Genomic DNA, 18,526 nt, shown 5'->3' on the forward strand with positions numbered 1-18,526 from the left:
ACATTTATTTAACCAGTAAATATGCACTCATACTTGAATGCCTACCATGTTTCAATGCTGTAAACACCTGCAAAAGACAAATCAATGCACTTAAAAGGAAATATGCAAATTTCAGATTCAACCTTGTGCATATCTATTTCTGTTACAGCCTCTTTTCTAAAATTCCTTTCTTTTTTAGCGCCCTAACCTATCAATCCACTCAGCCATAGGCCTGGTAGTCATGGCAGACAGTATTTAGAATTACTCAAAAAGCAACCCAATTTCAGTTTTTATCCACATTTAAAAATAAATACAAACAAGAAAATAAATGTTTTCTGTCTGTATTTATCTGTAAAAATCCGTAAAAACGGAAAACTGGGAGCCCCGATTATAACCAAACGGTAAATGCTAACTTTGGGATGGCTGCAAGGAAACAGGTCGTGTTTGGTGTCAAACACATTGGAATCATACCCCCACACCAGTAAATTGGTGTGGGAGTATGATCCCACCCTTCTAGAGGGAGAGACATGACCCCACCGGTATACCCGGAACCAACTAACAGAGCCCTGGCATCACAAAATGGATGCTGCCAGCCACAGACACAAGTCTGCCCTCCTGCTGCTGGACGAACCTCCGGCAGGAGAGGCCTGGACAATAGGTCTCCTGTCACAGGGAGGTGTCACCACCTTCCAGACAGGCTTTAGTGTATTGGGGCTGGGTGGGTGCACTCCAAGAGTGCTTTGAAGTTCAGCACTGGGGGCACATTTGGTGTCCCTGTGCATAGTCCAGTTCAAACCGGTTGCAGGAGCTACCAGCCCCTGCTCTGGTGTGAAACTTGACAAAGGAGATGGGTGTAGCCACCCCTCCCATAGGTGGGTCCCCAGAGTATGTCCAACCCCTTACTTGGGTATAAAGAAGGAACCCCTGACTACAGGACTTTAGATAATACCTGGACGAAACTCTGATACTGAATCCTGGAACTTCGACGATCTACATTGAACTAGATGACTGAAGAATCTCCCTTGGAGTAAAGGAGTTACTCCCCTGCAAGGCAGGGGAGTAACTGTCCAGTTTGCATCGCTGAAGCTCCCGCTGGACTCCTAAGAATTTTGCAACACAGGAGGTAGGTTTCTGTGGTCTCTGAGGTCGATCTGAGCACTCAGCAATTCTGAGGCCTGTATCCCTAGTGGAAGACGGTGTAACCTGAACCCCTGGACACCGCAACCATTTGCAGAAGCATCAGCTTTCCAGCAACTTCTGCAGCTGAGCTTTGGGTTACTTGTAGCCCCAACCCCGAGCAGCATTTGCACCGAAGATTGCCCACTTACATTCCACGAGTGTTCCGTGAGCTGGCCCTTTGTGTTTTCTCTCGAGGTCCCTTTGCGATCCCTAGTCTGTCGACGGGTGGGTCTCTGTGACGGCAACTTTACTTCTAATTGGGCTTACCTGGTTCCTCCCAATGTGTCCTGACTCTCAATTGCTTGGGGAGTCCCCAGGACCTTGCTGGTCTACACCAAAGCATATTTTCTCTTCCTGCATGGGTTGCTGTTGCCAAGGCTTGTTTGGTCCTATCCAGGCACCGATACTGCAGCACTCGACATCCTTTGTGGGACAGCTCAAATCCAGCTCCTGGTTGTCCTCGACGCCTCCTGGTCCTCATGGCTGCAGAGTCAAGCTTCACCTCTTCTCACCTGAAACGCCCGACATTGGTGGGCACTCGTCTATCGTGCCCCTGATCACTGGCAAGTGACCCAGACTCTGTCCCCTCTGCTTTCACATTCTTCTGATCTTCGATCCAGGCTTGGATCACACCGGACACTCTTCTCCTTCCCGGCATCAGCACTTTGCAGCAGATCGCCATTAAAATCAACGACGATTCCCAACACCATTTGACACCTATGCACTTGGCTTCCCTGGGTGAGGTAACTCGAGTACTACAGTGCTCTTGTGGGTGTTGGCCCTAGAACCCCCTAAATTTAAAGGGGTTTGCTCAAAGTCCTCTCCTAAGTGTCATTAACTTCTAAAATTCCAACCGCGACTTTCCCATAGAATAGTACGGGGCTCGCACCTGTGTTCTCACACTGCACGCGTCCCCCGTGGGTCTTATGTGTCACTACCTTGGGTGGTTCCTTGGAGTCCCAGCAATTCTACGCGCTCTAGGCACTGTGTCTAGTCAAGTCATGGTTCTTATACCACTTTCTTAATATATGGTTTGGTCCGCCCCTAAGGCCCATTGTATATTGTGCTATTTACTGTTGTTTTAAGAATTGTATTATTGTGTGCCTTGCTCTCTAACTTCATGAAGAGGTTAGAAGAGAGTGTTTAGAAATACATACATATATTTTATATATACCTTGTGTGGTTCTCCTTTCATTTGGTAATTCAAGAGGTTATAATCTGGTAAACCAAGCTGCTTTACATTCCTTCGAGACTTAGCCTGAAGGCTGCTCTCCATAGCTACCACTAGAAAAGCTTTCAATAAAGGTTGTCTTTAAACCTATCATCAATAAGGGTTGTTTGGACTGGTGCAAGGTGCCCACTATAACTAGTGGAAAGCATATGCCAGGCCAACTTCGCACACAATAGTGCCAGCACTTTCAGTGCACTGTGAGGAGTAACAATGGCAGCCTCATGTCTGCTTCTGACCAAGAGTGCCAGTGCTTGCAGTGCACTGAGGTGTAACAATAGGCACTGGTTTACTTCTGTCCAAGAGTCCCAGTGCTTGCAGTGCACTGAGGTTTTAACAATGGCCTCTAGTTTACATCCGTTCAAGAGTGCCTGTGCTTACAGGGCAATGAGGTGTAACGATGGCCACTTGTCTACTTCCATCCAAGAGTCCCAGCGCTTGCAGTGCACTGAGGTGTAACAATAGGCACTTGTTTACTTCATCCAAGAGTGCCATTGCTCTCAGTGCACTGAGGTGTAACAATGCAGCCTCATTGTCTGCTTCTGACCAAGAGTGCCAGTGCTTGCAGTGCACTGAGGTGTAACAATGGCCTCTAGCCTACATCCCTCCAAGAGTGCCAGTGCTTGCAGTGCACTGAGGTGTAACAATGGCCTCTTGTCTACATCCGTCAAAGAGTGCCAGGGCTTGCACTGCACTGAGGTGCAACAATAGGCACTTGTTTACTTCTGTCCAAGAGTGCCATTGCTCTCAGTGCACTGAGATGTAACAATGGCAGCCTCATTGTCTGCTTCTGTCCAAGAGTGCCAGTGCTTGCAGTGCACTGAGCTGTAACAATGGCCTCTTGTCTACTTCTGTCCAAGAGTTCCAGTGCTTGCAGTGCACTGAGGTGCAACAATGGCCTCTTGTCTACATCCATCAGAGAGTGCCAGTGCTTGCAGTGCACTGAGGTGTAACAATAGGCACTTGTTTACTTCTGTCCAAGAGTGCCATTGCTCTCAGTGCCCTGGGATGTAACAATGGCAGCCTCATTGTCTACATCTGTCCAAGAGTGCCAGTGCTTGCAGTGCACTGAGCTGTAACAATGACCTCTTGTCTCCTTCTGTCCAAGAGTTCCAGTGCTTGCAGTGCACTGAGGTGCAACAATGGCCTCTTGACTACATCCGTCTAAGAGTGCCAGTGCTTGCAGTGCACTGAGGTGTAACAATAGACACTTGTTTACTTCTGTCCAAGAGTGCCATTGCTCTCAGTGCACTGAGATGTAACAATGGCAGCCTCATTGTCTACTTCTGTCCAAGAGTGCAAGTTCTTGCAGTGCACTGAGCTGTAACAATGGCCTCTTGTTTACTTCTGTCCAAGAGTTCCAGTGCTTGCAGTGCACTGAGGTGTAACAATGGCCTCTTGACTACATCCGTCTAAGAGTGCCAGTGCTTGCAGTGCACTGAGGTGCAACAATAGGCACTTGTTTACTTCGTCCAAGAGTGCCATTGCTCTCAGTGCACTGAGATGTAACAATGGCAGCCTCATTGTCTGCTTCTGTCCAAGAGTGCCAGTGCTTGCAGTGCACTGAGCTGTAACAATGGCCTCTTGTCTACTTCTGTCCAAGAGTTCCAGTGCTTGCAGTGCACTGAGGTGCAACAATGGCCTCTTGTCTACATCCATCAGAGAGTGCCAGTGCTTGCAGTGCACTGAGGTGTAACAATAGGCACTTGTTTACTTCGTCCAAGAGTGCCATTGCTCTCAGTGCCCTGGGATGTAACAATGGCAGCCTCATTGTCTACATGTGTCCAAGAGTGCCAGTGCTTGCAGTGCACTGAGCTGTAACAATGGCCTCTTGTCTCCTTCTGTCCAAGAGTTCCAGTGCTTGCAGTGCACTGAGGTGCAACAATGGCCTCTTGACTACATCCGTCTAAGAGTGCCAGTGCTTGCAGTGCACTGAGGTGTAACAATAGACACTTGTTTACTTCTGTCCAAGAGTGCCATTGCTCTCAGTGCACTGAGATGTAACAATGGCAGCCTCATTGTCTACTTCTGTCCAAGAGTGCAAGTTCTTGCAGTGCACTGAGCTGTAACAATGGCCTCTTGTTTACTTCTGTCCAAGAGTTCCAGTGCTTGCAGTGCACTGAGGTGTAACAATGGGCACTTGTTTACTTCGTCCAAGAGTGCCATTGCTCTCAGTGCCCTGGGATGTAACAATGGCAGCCTCATTGTCTACATCTGTCCAAGAGTGCCAGTGATTGCAGTGCACTGAGCTGTAACAATGGCATCTTGTCTACTTCTGTCCAAGAGTTCCAGTGCTTGCAGTGCACTGAGGTGCAACAATGGCCTCTTGTCTACATCCGTCAAAGAGTGCCAGTGCTTGCAGTGCACTGAGGTGTAACAATAGGCACTTGTTTACTTCTGTCCAAGAGTGCCATTGCTCTCAGTGCACTGAGATGTAACAATGGCAGCCTCATTGTCTACTTCTGTCCAAGAGTGCCAGTGCTTGCAGTGCACTGAGCTGTAACAATGGCCTCTTGTCTACTTCTGTCCAAGAGTTCCAGTGCTTGCAGTGCACTGAGGTGCCACAATGGCCTCTTGTCTACATTCATCAAAGAGTGCCTGTGCTTGCAGTGCACTGAGGTGTAACAATAGGCACTTGTTTACTTCTGTCCAAGAGTGCCATTGCTCTCAGTGCACTGAGATGTAACAATGGCAACCTCATTGTCTACTTCTGTCCAAGAGTGCCAGTTCTTGCAGTGCACTGAGCTGTAACAATGGCCTCTTGTTTACTTCTGTCCAAGAGTGCCAGTGCTTGCAGTGCACTGAGATGTAGCCATAGCCACGTGTCTACTTCTGTTGAAGAGCACCAATGCTTGCAGTGCACCAATGTGTAACAAAGGGCCTGATTTAGAGTTTGGTGTTTTGTTTACTACGTCATAAACATGATGCACATTGAATGCGCTGTGTTACAAGCGCCACTTGATATAATGCGACCTGTAATACGGCAGGCAGGGTATCCCTCACGTTTGTGGCAGAGTAACCCATCCACTGAGCTCTAAATGCGGCCCAAAGTCTGAGTCAGCTTTGCAGTTTGTTAATGTTGGGAGGTTCCAGTCACCTCCAAGTGTGGTGCCATTTAATGTGACCTGTGAAAAGTCACAAAGAATAGATTTCAGACAGTTTGTGGGTGTTTCTTAATGGTAAATTAAAAATGTGGAAGCATGGAAGGGCCATGCAACTGTTCCGTTCGAGGCAAGAGGTGCAAATGCAGCCCCCGTTTGTTTTCTTTGCATCTGTGACGTTTAGTACTGGCTTAAAATGGAGGAATCAACGCTGCAAATAAGAGAAGACAAAACAAAAACAACAGCTGTAACATGGCTACATCCTCAGACCTGTGCTAGGAAGTTATTTTGCATGACACCGTGTCCTAAGGACGCGATCTTTGCAGTTCTGGCTTTTCCTTATGCAAATGCTGTTGTTAGATGTAATAGTTGGTTTGAACTTACCGAAGTCTACAAGTCCCAGAATGCACTGGTGTGGTAAATGAAAGACTAGACCTGGATACAGGTCTGCCCTCTTCATCCACAGGTCTGTTCAGGACTAAGTTTTTTATTTTCCCCTTTGTCAGGACTTCATGTTTCGTTCAGATACATCAATCGTCACCGTCCCCAAAGCCCAACTGTTTGTAAGTCAGTGGTAACAAACTTGACAAAAAGTGCACAAGCTATCCCATTGACCTTTTACCTGTTATGAAAGAAGGTCACATTCGTCAATTACATTACACTAAATCACTTTACATTATTAAACCTGTCTTCAACCGCATCCTCCTCTCCCCTGTCGCCACCTGGTTTCTGGGTTAAAGAGGAAAAAGAACACAGAGGATAGTGGTTCCTCCTAGGCCCGCCTCAGGTAAGGGCAGGGGGACCCTCTTGGGTCCTCAGGTGTCGTCTAAGCCTTCACTTCACATTTTGCTTTAGACCACTGCACGGCAAGGAGTGAGCCACCTCCATCCGATGGCTGTCTTACACTGTGAAGATGATGTAAGTCTAATCACTTGTGCACATCTGCCTAAAAAGAATGCTCCTCTGATTACACGTGCACATCCGCCTTAAAAAGTGCACTTCTGATCACATGTGCACATCCGCCAAAAAAGAGTGCACTTCAAATCAAATGTGCACATCCGCCTAAATAGAGTGCACTTCTGATCACATGTGCACATCCGCCTAAAAAGACTGCACTTCTGATAACACGTGCACATCCACATAAAAAGAGTGCACTTTTGATCACATGTGCACATCCGCCTAAAAAGAGTGCACTTCTAATCACGTGTGTACATCTGCCTAAAAAGAGTGCACTTCTAATCACGTGTACATTTGCCTAAAAAAATTCTCCTCTGATAACACGTGCACAACCGCCTTAAAGTGCACTTCTGATCACATGTGCACATCCGCCTAAAAAGAGTGCACTTTGAATCATGTGTGTACATCCGCCTAAAAATAGTGCACTTCTAATCACATGTGTACATCTCTCTAAAAAAAATGCTCCTCTGATTACACGTGCACATCCGCCTTAAAAAAGTGCACTTCTGATCACATGTGTACATCCGCCTAAAAAGAGTGCACTTCAAATCACATGTGCACATCCTCCCCTGCCCTTCTGATCACGTGCACATCTACCTAAAAAGAGTGCACTTCTGATAACATGTGCACATCCGCAGAAAAAGAGTGCACTTTTGATCACATGTGCACATCCGCCTAAAAAGAGTGCACTTCTAATCACATGTGTACATCCGTCCCTGCACTTCTGATCACATGTGCACATCTACCTAAAAAGAGTGCACTTCAAATCACATGTGCATATCTGCCTCTGCACTTCTGATCACATGTGCACATCCGCCTAAAAAGAGTGCAACTCTGATGACACGTGCACATCCGCAGAAAAAGAGTGCACTTTTGATCACATGTGCACATCCGCCTAAAAAGAGTGCACTTCTAATCACGTGTAAATCCGCCTAAAAAGAGTGCACTTCTAATCACATGTGTAAATCCGCCTAAAAAGAGTGCACTTCTAATAACGTGTAAATCAGCATAAAAAGAGTGCACTTCTTATAACATGTGTAAATCCGCCTAAAAAGAGTGCACTTCTGATCACATGTGTACATCCGACTAAAAAGAGTGCACCTAAAAAGAGTGCACTACTAATCACATGTGTACATCTGCCTAAAAAGTGTGCACTTCTGATCACATGTGTACATCCGCCTAAAAAGAGTGCACTTTTGATCACATGTGTACATCCGCCTAAATAGAGTGCACTTTTGATCATCTGTGCACATCCGCCTAAAAAGAGTGCACTTCTGATCACGTATACATCCGCCTAAAAAGAGTGCACTTTTGATCATCTGTGCACATCCGCCTAAAAAGAGTGCACTTCTGATCACATGTGTACATCCGCCTAAAAAGAGTGCACTTCTGATCACATGTGTACATCTACCTAAAAAGAGTGCACCTAAAAAGAGTGCACTACTAATAACATGTGTAAATCTGCCTAAAAAGAGTGCACTGCTGATCACATGTGTACATCTACCTAAAAAGAGTGCACCTAAAAAGAGTGCACTGCTGATCACATGTGTACATCCACCTAAAAAGAGTGCACCTAAAAAGAGTGCACTACTAATCACATGTGTACATCTGCCTAAAAAGAGTGCACTTCTGATCACATGTGTACATCCGCCTAAAAAGAGTGCACTTCTGATCACATGTGTACATCCGCCTAAAAAGAGTGCACTTCTGATCACATGTGTACATCTACCTAAAAAGAGTGCACCTAAAAAGAGTGCACTACTAATAACATGTGTAAATCTGCCTAAAAAGAGTGCACTGCTGATCACATGTGTACATCTACCTAAAAAGAGTGCACCTAAAAAGAGTGCACTACTAATCACATGTGTACATCCACCTAAAAATAGTGCACCTAAAAAGAGTGCACTACTGATCACATGTGTACATCTACCTAAAAAGAGTGCACCTAAAAAGAGTGCACTGCTGATCACATGTGTACATCCACCTAAAAAGAGTGCACCTAAAAAGAGTGCACTGCTGATCACATGTGTACATCTACCTAAAAAGAGTGCACCTAAAAAGAGTGCACTGCTGATCACATGTGTACATCTACCTAAAAAGAGTGCACCTAAAAAGAGTGCACTGCTGATCACATGTGTACATCCACCTAAAAAGAGTGCACCTAAAAAGAGTGCACTACTAATCACATGTGTACATCTGCCTAAAAAGAGTGCACTTCTGATCACATGTTTACATCCGCCTAAAAAGAGTGCACTTTTGATCACATGTGTACATCCGCCTAAAAAGAGTGCACTTTTGATCACATGTGTACATCCGCCTAAAAAGAGTGCACTTCTGATCACATGTGTACATCCGCCTAAAAAGAGTGCACTTTTGATCACATGTGTACATCCGCCTAAAAAGAGTGCACTTTTGATCACATGTGTACATCCGCCTAAAAAGAGTGCACTCCTGATCACATGTGTACATCTACCTAAAAAGAGTGCACCTAAAAAGAGTGCACTACTAATCACATGTGTACATCCACCTAAAAAGAGTGCACCTAAAAAGAGTGCACTACTAATCACATGTGTACATCTACCTAAAAAGAGTGCACCTAAAAAGAGTGCACTGCTGATCACATGTGTACATCTACCTAAAAAGAGTGCACTGCTGATCACATGTGTACATCTACCTAAAAAGAGTGCACCTAAAAAGAGTGCACTGCTGATCACATGTGTACATCCACCTAAAAAGAGTGCACCTAAAAAGAGTGCACTACTAATCACATGTGTACATCTGCCTAAAAAGAGTGCACTTTTGATCACATGTGTACATCCGCCTAAAAAGAGTGCACTTTTGATCACATGTGTACATCCGCCTAAAAAGAGTGCACTTCTGATCACGTGTACATCCGCCTAAAAAGAGTGCACTTTTGATCACATGTGCACATCCGCCTAAAAAGAGTTCACTTTTGATCACAGGTGCACATCCGCCTAAAAAGAGTGCACTTCATACCAGGACTGGTAGGACAATACTTTACTTTTCCAATCTCCTTTTTTTCCAATCTTTGTCGTGTTTCATTCGTTGTAGTCCTCCTTGTGTGTTTGCGCTGCTTGGCTCAAATAATGATTTAAATCCCAGCATGATGCACACGGCCATATAATGTCTACTAAACACCCATTATCGTGTATCGCTCCTTCTGCCAATCAGCCGGGTTTCCCTTTTTCGCGTACCAATGCATGAGCGACCCCTAAATATAGAGGTGTTTCATCCCCCTACTGGGGGTCTCTACCTGACTCAGGGCAGCTGGGGTGAATGAGTATGTTTGGGGGGGTTCTACATATATGTGTTACTCATTCTTTTTTTTATATATAATTTTTATTGAAGTTTTGGAGAAAAGAACATTAGTAATAACAGCAATACAATATCAATATTAAATAACAACTAGTAGGAAACAAAATAGGGAAATAATTTAGAGAATTAAAATGAGCAATATCAGTTGCTAAATATATAATTATGTTTTGTAACTATGAAACGTGAAAGGGAGGAAAGAAAAAGAGGGGAAGAAATTAAAAGAGAGAAAAGAAGAGAGAAAGAGAAAGAAATTGTAAAGAAACTAAGATGTAGGTGTTTGAGCAGAAAGATACAAATTGAAAGGTAGCCAAAGTAGATTAGATTTAATTTTCTGAGACAATAAGAATGAAGAAACTGTTGCAATTCTATGTTCATCACAAATAAAATTCCATCATGTTAATATAGATAATTTAGAGGTGTCTTTCCAACAAGAGAGAATCACTTTAAATGCAAAAGGAATAAAAATATCAAGGAACATAGGATTAGGAGAAATATTGTCAAAGAGGGTCATGCCCAGACTTGAACCTGTGTACTTCCGGTCAGGGGCAGCAGGCGCATTAACCCACTGGCCCTCTGAGTTCTCATTAAGCACTGCAGCATGTTTCAGGCTTGATGAGGGACTGGGTCCAAGTCTGAGGCACCATCAAACAGATGGGCTCAGCTTTTATCTCACTGTGGAAAAAAGAAAAACAAGAAAACAAAAACGGCTTTAAATTACGGAAGTTAACAGCTCGCCGAGGACTAATGAAAAGGCTTGGGAGAGGAGAGAGGGTGGAGGGGCCGAGCACAGACGCTGCAGAGGCAGGAAAGAGACCACGCGAAGGCCGAGGACAGTGGCCACGCTGCGGGTATTCAGAATGTACGTAGCGCCAACCTCGGGCGGCACAGCCTCTTGGCGCTTTACAGCCAGACGCTGTTACCGATGTTTTCCATCCATCCGCGGCACTGCCATCTCAGCTACTGGCGCTCAACCGTCTAAGCTGTTTTAAGGGATTCTAAACTGCAATCTGCAACGTGCAACCAGATGCGTGGGCGCATTAACCCACTAGGTTCTCTTATCCTCGGCCCTAAACAGAGATTTATACGGCAGGTGCACGAGTCCACTAGACTAACCAAAAGTGTTTTATTTTCAAGAAGGAGAGGGCGGGTGTGGGGAAATAAATAGAGAGTATCAACAGCAGATTTTATGGCCATATGCCACCGTGCCAGCCAGTCAGTCAGGCTCCCCAGTGCCACCTAGCTCATGAATGTCTTCCTTGTAGCGAGCGCTGTGTAGGTCTGTCAGTCCTACGAAGCTATCACAGTGGTATTTAGCAAGTAAATGCCATGTAGTACAGTGCCACCTTGCCAGTCACGCGCCCATATCACAGTGGTATTTAGCATGTAAATGACATGTAGTACAGTGCCACCTTGCCAGTCACGCGCCTATACCACCGAGGTATTTAGCATGTAAATGCCATGTAGTACAGTGCCACCTTGCCAGTCACGCGCCCATATCACAGTGGTATTTAGCATGTAAATGCCATGTAGTACAGTGCCACCTTGCCAGTCACGCGCCCATATCACAGTGGTATTTAGCATGTAAATGCCATGTGGTACTGTGCCATCTTGCCAGTCACGCGCCACACCACAGTGGTATCTAGCATGTAAATGCCCTGCAGTGCTGACCCATCTTGCCAGCCCGGTGCCCATAACAAGCCCATCATGGCCCCATGGCACACTGTGCCAACCCGGTCAGTTCTGCGCCCACCACCCAGTGCCAGTCAGCCTGCGGCGCTCTCTGCCGTCTGCCCTCCCCTCTTCACCCCCCCCCTACCCCCCGCCGGGGCATGCCGCAGGCCCCTCTCCTGTGCCAGGAGCAGCTTCCAACACAAGCAGGAGGCTCGGATTAATCTCTTCTCTTCAGACGCATTAGTGAAGCAAACACGGGCTCTGATGCGAGTGGGGTGGCTTGGCATGAGCTCCCAGCGCGCGCTGGGCATCGTAGCCAGCCTAAACCAAGGCTCCCATCAATATGTGTCTGAGTGGGGACTGCCTCTAGAGGTTAGAGTTGAGACCTGCTAATAATGCCCATTCCATATGTGGCCTCGCTCCTCAGGGTCACCGCTGGCACTCTCCTATGATGAGACGCTTCATGCTTCTGTGCCAAGCCTGTCTGCCAGTCCATCTGTGTACAGTGGCAAGCGCCCCCATCCGTCTCTTTTGTACCATTCCTTCAGCCACTGCCCCCGCCCCCACGCACCTCATGTGTCTCACCTATGCAGAAGCAGGTGGCGGCGGCCCCGGGGCTGCCACTGGCGCAGGAGGGGGCAGCAGGGCTGAGACCGGCAAAGAACCGACATCCTCCTAACATGGCCACTGGGGCCGACTATTAAAGCGCTCGACATCTGGTGCCCTGCGTCATTACTGCAGGAGCCGCGCGCGTGCGCATGCGCTGGAGTGCTGTGGTTTATAGGGCAGAGGCATTGAAAGGGTACAGACGTGAACCCTAGCAGATGGGTGTGTATGAATGGCACGTGGTATTTGTGTAGCGCTAACCTAAGCAAAAGGCATCTGAGCGCTATTTAGGGTAAGGCAAGCTTACAACCAACCAGTAATTTAAGGGGGGGCCGGCTTCTAGGAACAGAAGTGAACTGTTACTGCATTGTGATGTGGCATCCTTTGAAAGTGGCCCATCTTCAACTCTTTCTCGCCTGCAGCAGCGTTCAGGGGGGCCGGGTGTGTATGGGGCGCGATTCGAGGGCCAGTGGGTGAGTGGAAATGGACCTTTGCCCTGTTTTTTCCTTTTACACTCCAGGCTTCATTTAGATCATGGCAGACGGGTTACTCCATCACAACGGTGACAGATATTCCATCCGCTGAAATGTAAATCCACATTACATCCTATGGGTTTATAGTTCGGCAGACGGGATATCCGTCACCATTGAGACAGAGTAACCCGTCCGCCGAGATCTCAATGAGGCCCTTCTCTGCAGTCTGATGGTGTCCTCCACGCGGGTGAGTCGAGAACCACCAGAGATGGTGGCCTTGTGCGCAAGATAAGTAGGGATGCTGGTCGTGATAGCTTTGTAAACGATGCAGCTGGATTTGGAGATGGTGCAGGCCTGAAGGGCAGCCCGTGGAGTTCCACGCTGATGCAGCGCGTAAGATGCCCTAAGGCGGCCAATCTGCAGACTGGACGGCCATCAAGCATTGCCGAACCACCATCCAGACAGGAGAGAACAGCAGATCTGAAGTTGCTTTCTGGAAAAAAAGACAGTTTCACTCTCTTTAGAAGCGAGAGATAGTGCCAGGCTGTTTTGTTTCTTGGCACTTTGCTCCATGAGGGTGCTGTGCCATTGGCATGCAGACTGGTTCTAAGTGGCTTGGCATTCAGAGAAAGTTGGGGGTTCGATTCAGTCAAAGTTCAAGTCATTGAGCAGGGGGTGTACTGAATCTTCGTTGTTGGTCTTGGCAAATAACGCTAGTTCTGTCGTGGTCGAGCCTCACGGAGGTGGTGTACACCCGGGTATGCATGATGTAGCGTTCAAGGGGCTCGATGTCTGGAGTGGCGCAGACTTGCAAGCAGGGTTATGATTAGTTGGCGGCAAATTGGTGAAGCGGGATGCTGCTGTTGATGAATGGAGCCCCTGGAGTCTCCAGCTGGAGGTTGAAGATGACACTGGACAGGAGAACCTTGGGGGACTCTGCAGGTGATATTGATTGTATGGGATCTGGAGGTGCCCAGGTGAACCAACTGGTGTCAGTGGGGAACAAGTGAAGGACATTGCCGGTGAATCCCTTTTGAGACTCCAGGTGGGGATGAGAGTGGGATGGCCAATTTTGCATCTGAAAGGTCCACCAATATCAGGAGCAGGACATCTTCATCCGTGGTCAAGAGGACATTGTCTACGATGTGTAAGGTGGGGGTCTCTGTGCTACAGCGTGATCTGAAGACAGATTGGTAGTCGCGCAGGGAATGGTTCGCACTGATCTGGTAATGGAGTTCAGCGCAGAATGCTTTTTAAATGATTTTGCCAATGAAGGGCAGGTGAGTGATGGGTTGGTAGCGACTCATCAGGGTCTACTGTAGGCTTCTTTGGGATTGGGAGGATCTGGCCTCTCTTAAAGGGCTTCTGGGAAGACGACTTGAGTGAGGGAAGCATTGACAGTGGTGAGTAGGGGTAAAATCAGAGCTTAATTTGAGCGATGCTTTCTGGTGCTCAGCACCGGCACTTGATTGTCAACACTGGCGGTTATGACAGTCTGCCACATGGTGGCGCTGTCTGTGTACTCTAAAGCTAAGCAGTGTTTAATAATTCAATACACATTAAAAACAACGAATACCTGTCGGCCAATCCATTCTTATGGCTGTGGGGGGCTTGAGTAGTCTGAATTGTCGCACTTGTAGCAGTGTGGTGCTTGGTAGTGATTTAGGTACCGTCATTAAAAGTGCCACCAGCAGCAAAGGGTAGTGCAGGCTGTGGCGGCCTCATGACGAGGGCCTGGCACTTATTTTCTTACAAATTAAGCACTGGGTAAAAGACAGCCACACAGAGTGCCTTGATGAAGGACTATAGTATGACATCATCTTCATAAGTGGTTTCGAGGGAGCTGAGTACGTCAGCGAGATGTGGGAGATGCGGCCTCGACGGATGACCATTGTCGGATTCCGCAAGAACAGGTGGGAGTTCGAGGTCAATCAAGCCGGGTGTTATCGACGTGCTGATGAATCTTTACGTGTTTTAAGAGGTTGATGACATTGCGCTCCTCCGTGAAGTGTGGGATAGGAAGGTCCTGAAGGGGGTCAATGCCGTGCTTGATTGTCCTGAAGAGATTTCTGCTTCTGTTGGTGTTTCATTGACGGTGTTAGTCTAGTATTATGTATTGGCAGATGTAATGAGCTGCCCACATGCTGCACACATGGACTCCAATATCCTTGGCAGATCTGTTCTTTCCATTTTCTTTCCTGTCTGCAGACAGAGTGTTTATTGCCGGAAAGGTATGTAGTGTACCTGGGTGCTGAAGGGTTTGGCTTGCACTTGCATGTTCTTGCTGGAGCATGCATGTTCTCATGGTTTTCTCAACAGTGTTCGAGTCATTTAGAAGTATGTTGGCGTGAGTCATGGAGTTCGCAAGGTGACCGATTACTGCAAGCACTAGAGTTTCAATGAAGAGGTTCAGGAAGGATCTAAAGGTTTTGTCTTCACTTTGGGGTTCACCTCGGTTTGTTCGTAGGGTGCTGAGCAGGGAGATACAGATGGCGAGGTGCTCACTCTGGTCCAGGAGTCTGGGTGCGTTGTATTAGATTGTTGGTGATGCTGAGAAGGCGAGATTGAGGATGTGGCGTTTGTGGTGTGTTGGTCGAGAGAATGTGCAGGACCATATAGAGTGAGCTGAAAAGGTTGGGCAGGTTGTCCTTTCTGTTCTTTGCGCTTGTGTTGTTTGGGTGGCTGCAGAGGGGATGTGGGTGTTTCAGATGGCTGAGCTGGCGAGGAGATTTGAGAATTCATCACTGAAGTCCTTTCTCTGCCAAGAGGGCTGTTGATGAGATGGAAAGTGGTGGCCTAAGTTGCAGAGCAGGAAGTGGGATGTCTGAGCTCCCTGAGTTGAGTGTTACTTGCTTGCCTAGTGTGCAGGACCAGGATGTACATATACAGCGAGGCCTCCTCCCTTCTTATATCTGTGGTCCACGTGACGGATGCTGTAGCCTGTTGGAAGGATGTCTAGGTGAACCATGAACCCCAACGTCAAGTTTCGATTGGGGATGATGTCAGATGGCATGGAGTGCTGCAGAGTGAGTGTTAATGAGCATGAGTTGGCAGGTGTGTTTGAGAGTGTCAGTTTGTGGGATGTGTATGAGTTTGTGTTTATGTGCTGTGAGGATGATGTGTGAGTATTTTTGTTGTCTATGTCTCGGTGTGATTATGGGGGTTTGCAGCATGGTGAAGGTTTCGGTGAAACAAGGTTTCTAGTCAAGGCCCTTCGTGGCATTAACATGCCCAAACTGGTGATGCCCCTGGCTGTGCTCACCCTTTGCTGAGGAGACCTTGGCAGTGGGATGCCCTGAGGAGTTGATTGAACCAGAGATAAATCTGGATGATGTGAAATGCAGCAATGCCACTTCCGATGGAGATGGATGACAGGGAATGAATTCTCTGTGTCGGTCTTCTTTTAAAGGTAATTTTGGCAGAGACAATCTATGTCATTTCCTATACAGGTGGATGCTGGGAAATCCATTTGTAGTACTTCCTGTGGTGATGGATGATGGGGGTCATTATTTGGAACCCGTCTGAGGTATGAGACTATCTGCACCGCAGGAGCTGCACATGTGCAGCTTACCTAGGGTCATGAAGCAGGGTTAGAGACACAGATGGCAACAGGACAGTATTGTACCAAGAGCTACTGGAGGTATTCTGCCACCAGCTTAGGGTACAAGACCATCAATACTGCAGGAGCCACACATATATGTATGCACCAGAATACTCACGTTCATACCACAGAGATGTGATGGGAGAGAAGAGACACAGAAACAGGGCAGGAATGAACCGCAGGCTACGGATGACGTACTCTAAGCCAACAAGCTAGTAGGAAGAATCGAGCTGGGGTGAACCAAGGTTTGGCTTGAAAGCTGTGACACAAGCCGAGCCATCAACATATTCACCATGTAAATCATATGTAGATCTATGATAAATACTCTTCAAAATTAAAAAGATTGCATTACTTTAACCTGTGGAAGTGTTTCTCTGTAGCACGTTAGAGTGCATCTCTGCATTCAGTTTACAGTTTTAGAAGTATTGTTTTTTAAATGTGAACTTGGCAACATTCACGCTTCCCCACTACACTTCTAAACCTGCATTGCAAGCCAAGCAACATTCACGCTTCCCCACTACACTGCTAGACCTGCATTGCAAGCCAAGTCATCATGTGCACTCAGTGTGCCTACGGATGGGGCAACATTTAATTCCAGTAAATCATATGCAAGAGAGTGCACATCCGGAGTGGCAGTATTTCAGGGTTGCTGGAATTGGTCCTATCTGCAGGGTCGCCCCTAAACATTTTGCTTTCTTCCCTCCTGTTTTCTAAACCTGTTTTTGCTGGCCTTAGGACTCTGCGCACTTTATCTCTTCTAACCAGTGCTAAAGTGCTTGTTCCCTCCCTCTAAAACATGGTACAGTCTGCTTACACTCAATTAGCACATTGAATTTACTTATAAGTTTCTAGTAAATTGGCACTACGTGTGCCTAGGGCCTTAAAATAAATGCTATTAGTGGGCCTGCAGTACTTATTGTGTTAACTTCTTAAGTAGCCCTTTTTACAACATATCTCAGGGCTGCCTTTGCAGGCTGTGTATGCAGTTTTTTACTGCCATTTTGTTCTGGCAAAATAAACCTTTTGCCTTGCCTAAATCTTATTTTTTAATACATAATGTACCCTTAGGATACGTCCTAAACGGCCCATCGGGTGCATTGTATTAACAAAAGTAAGACATGTTCTTTTATATTTTACATGTCCTGGGAGTGAAAAACTCTTACATTTTGTTTTTCCCTTCTGTAAGGCCTACCTCTCCCATAGGAGAGCATTGGGTTACCTTATTACATTTATTAAGTAATAACTGTTGACTGGGAGAAGGTAGGAATGTCATGTTCACATGCAAATAAATTGTAATTTAAAAACCCTCTTAAATGGCTAGCTGGAATTTAAATCACATTTGAGAAAAGGCCACTTTTAGAAAGACGGCACTTTCTTGTCCTAATGATTTGGTGCCTGCAACCTGTGTCTTTGGTCACATGACTATGTATAGTTAATCTTTGTGTTTTCCTCCCAGACAGTGTTACAAAGGGGAACTGCGTGTTGGCAGGATGGGCCATCCTGACAAGATAGTTGGGGAGCTGTCACCTACCACACTTATGCTTCAATAGAGGCTGCTTTCTGCACTCACAAATAACTTCACACTAGCCTTTTGTCACCCCTGGCATCATGGGACCAGGGTGGGGGGAAGAAAATTCAAGAACCATCTATGGGAGAAAACTACAAAAGTTTCTTCCACTTCAAATCTGGCATCAGGTATAAAATTGGACCCTCAGATCAACTTCTCAGTACACTCCTACACCTGCAAAGGACTATAGAAGGACCGCCTAGTACTCCAGAGGACTGTGCCTTGTACTCCAGAGGGCTGTCCTGATGGGTGAGACCTGCCTTCTTTCTCAGACGACTGCCCTGCTGCTTGAGGCCCATCTTGCTGCTTGAAGAAGAGAGGACCATCTCCTTGAACCCAAGACTACCAGAGTGACTCGAAGGGTCAGTTGACTGACCTCCTGTTCTGAGATACAGGGTCACAACTGCGCCAGTGCCGTAACGAAACTTGAGGGGCCCCCCTGTAGAGTTCACAGAGGGGCCCCCTACACTCTGGACCAAGTCAGGATTTTTTAAGGCCAGGCCACACTGCCTATGCACAGTGCTGGAGGGAGCCCTCTGGAGCTCGGGCCCCCACACTGCAGGATCTGCAGGGGCTATTGTGACGCCACTAAACTGCTCAGATGACCTGCTACAACTGGCCCTACCTGAACTTGCAACTGGACCTGTCTAATCCCTGACGGCCTCTGCTGGAGTGAGTTCTTGGTCCCGAATAGGTGGCTCCCCAGGTCCTGAACCCTTGGCTGGCATCAGCTGAGCTCCTCCTGTGAAATCCTGATGTTTTGAACACTGCATGCCGGACTTTGAGAAGGAATCTTTTTCAGTGGGATTAACCTTGCCCCTGCATCCC

General features: G+C 47.0%; 1 protein-coding gene across 3 annotated transcripts in view; it reads left to right on the top strand.

Annotated features, from left to right (window-relative positions):
• The window catches only part of CADM4 (cell adhesion molecule 4), a 1,244,810-nt gene that overhangs the window by 753,581 nt on the left and 472,703 nt on the right, over window positions 1–18,526 (top strand). The window lies entirely within an intron of this gene.

Source organism: Triturus cristatus, chromosome 7 (genome assembly GCF_964204655.1).
Source record: "Triturus cristatus chromosome 7, aTriCri1.1, whole genome shotgun sequence".
Taxonomy (NCBI): domain Eukaryota; kingdom Metazoa; phylum Chordata; class Amphibia; order Caudata; family Salamandridae; genus Triturus; species Triturus cristatus.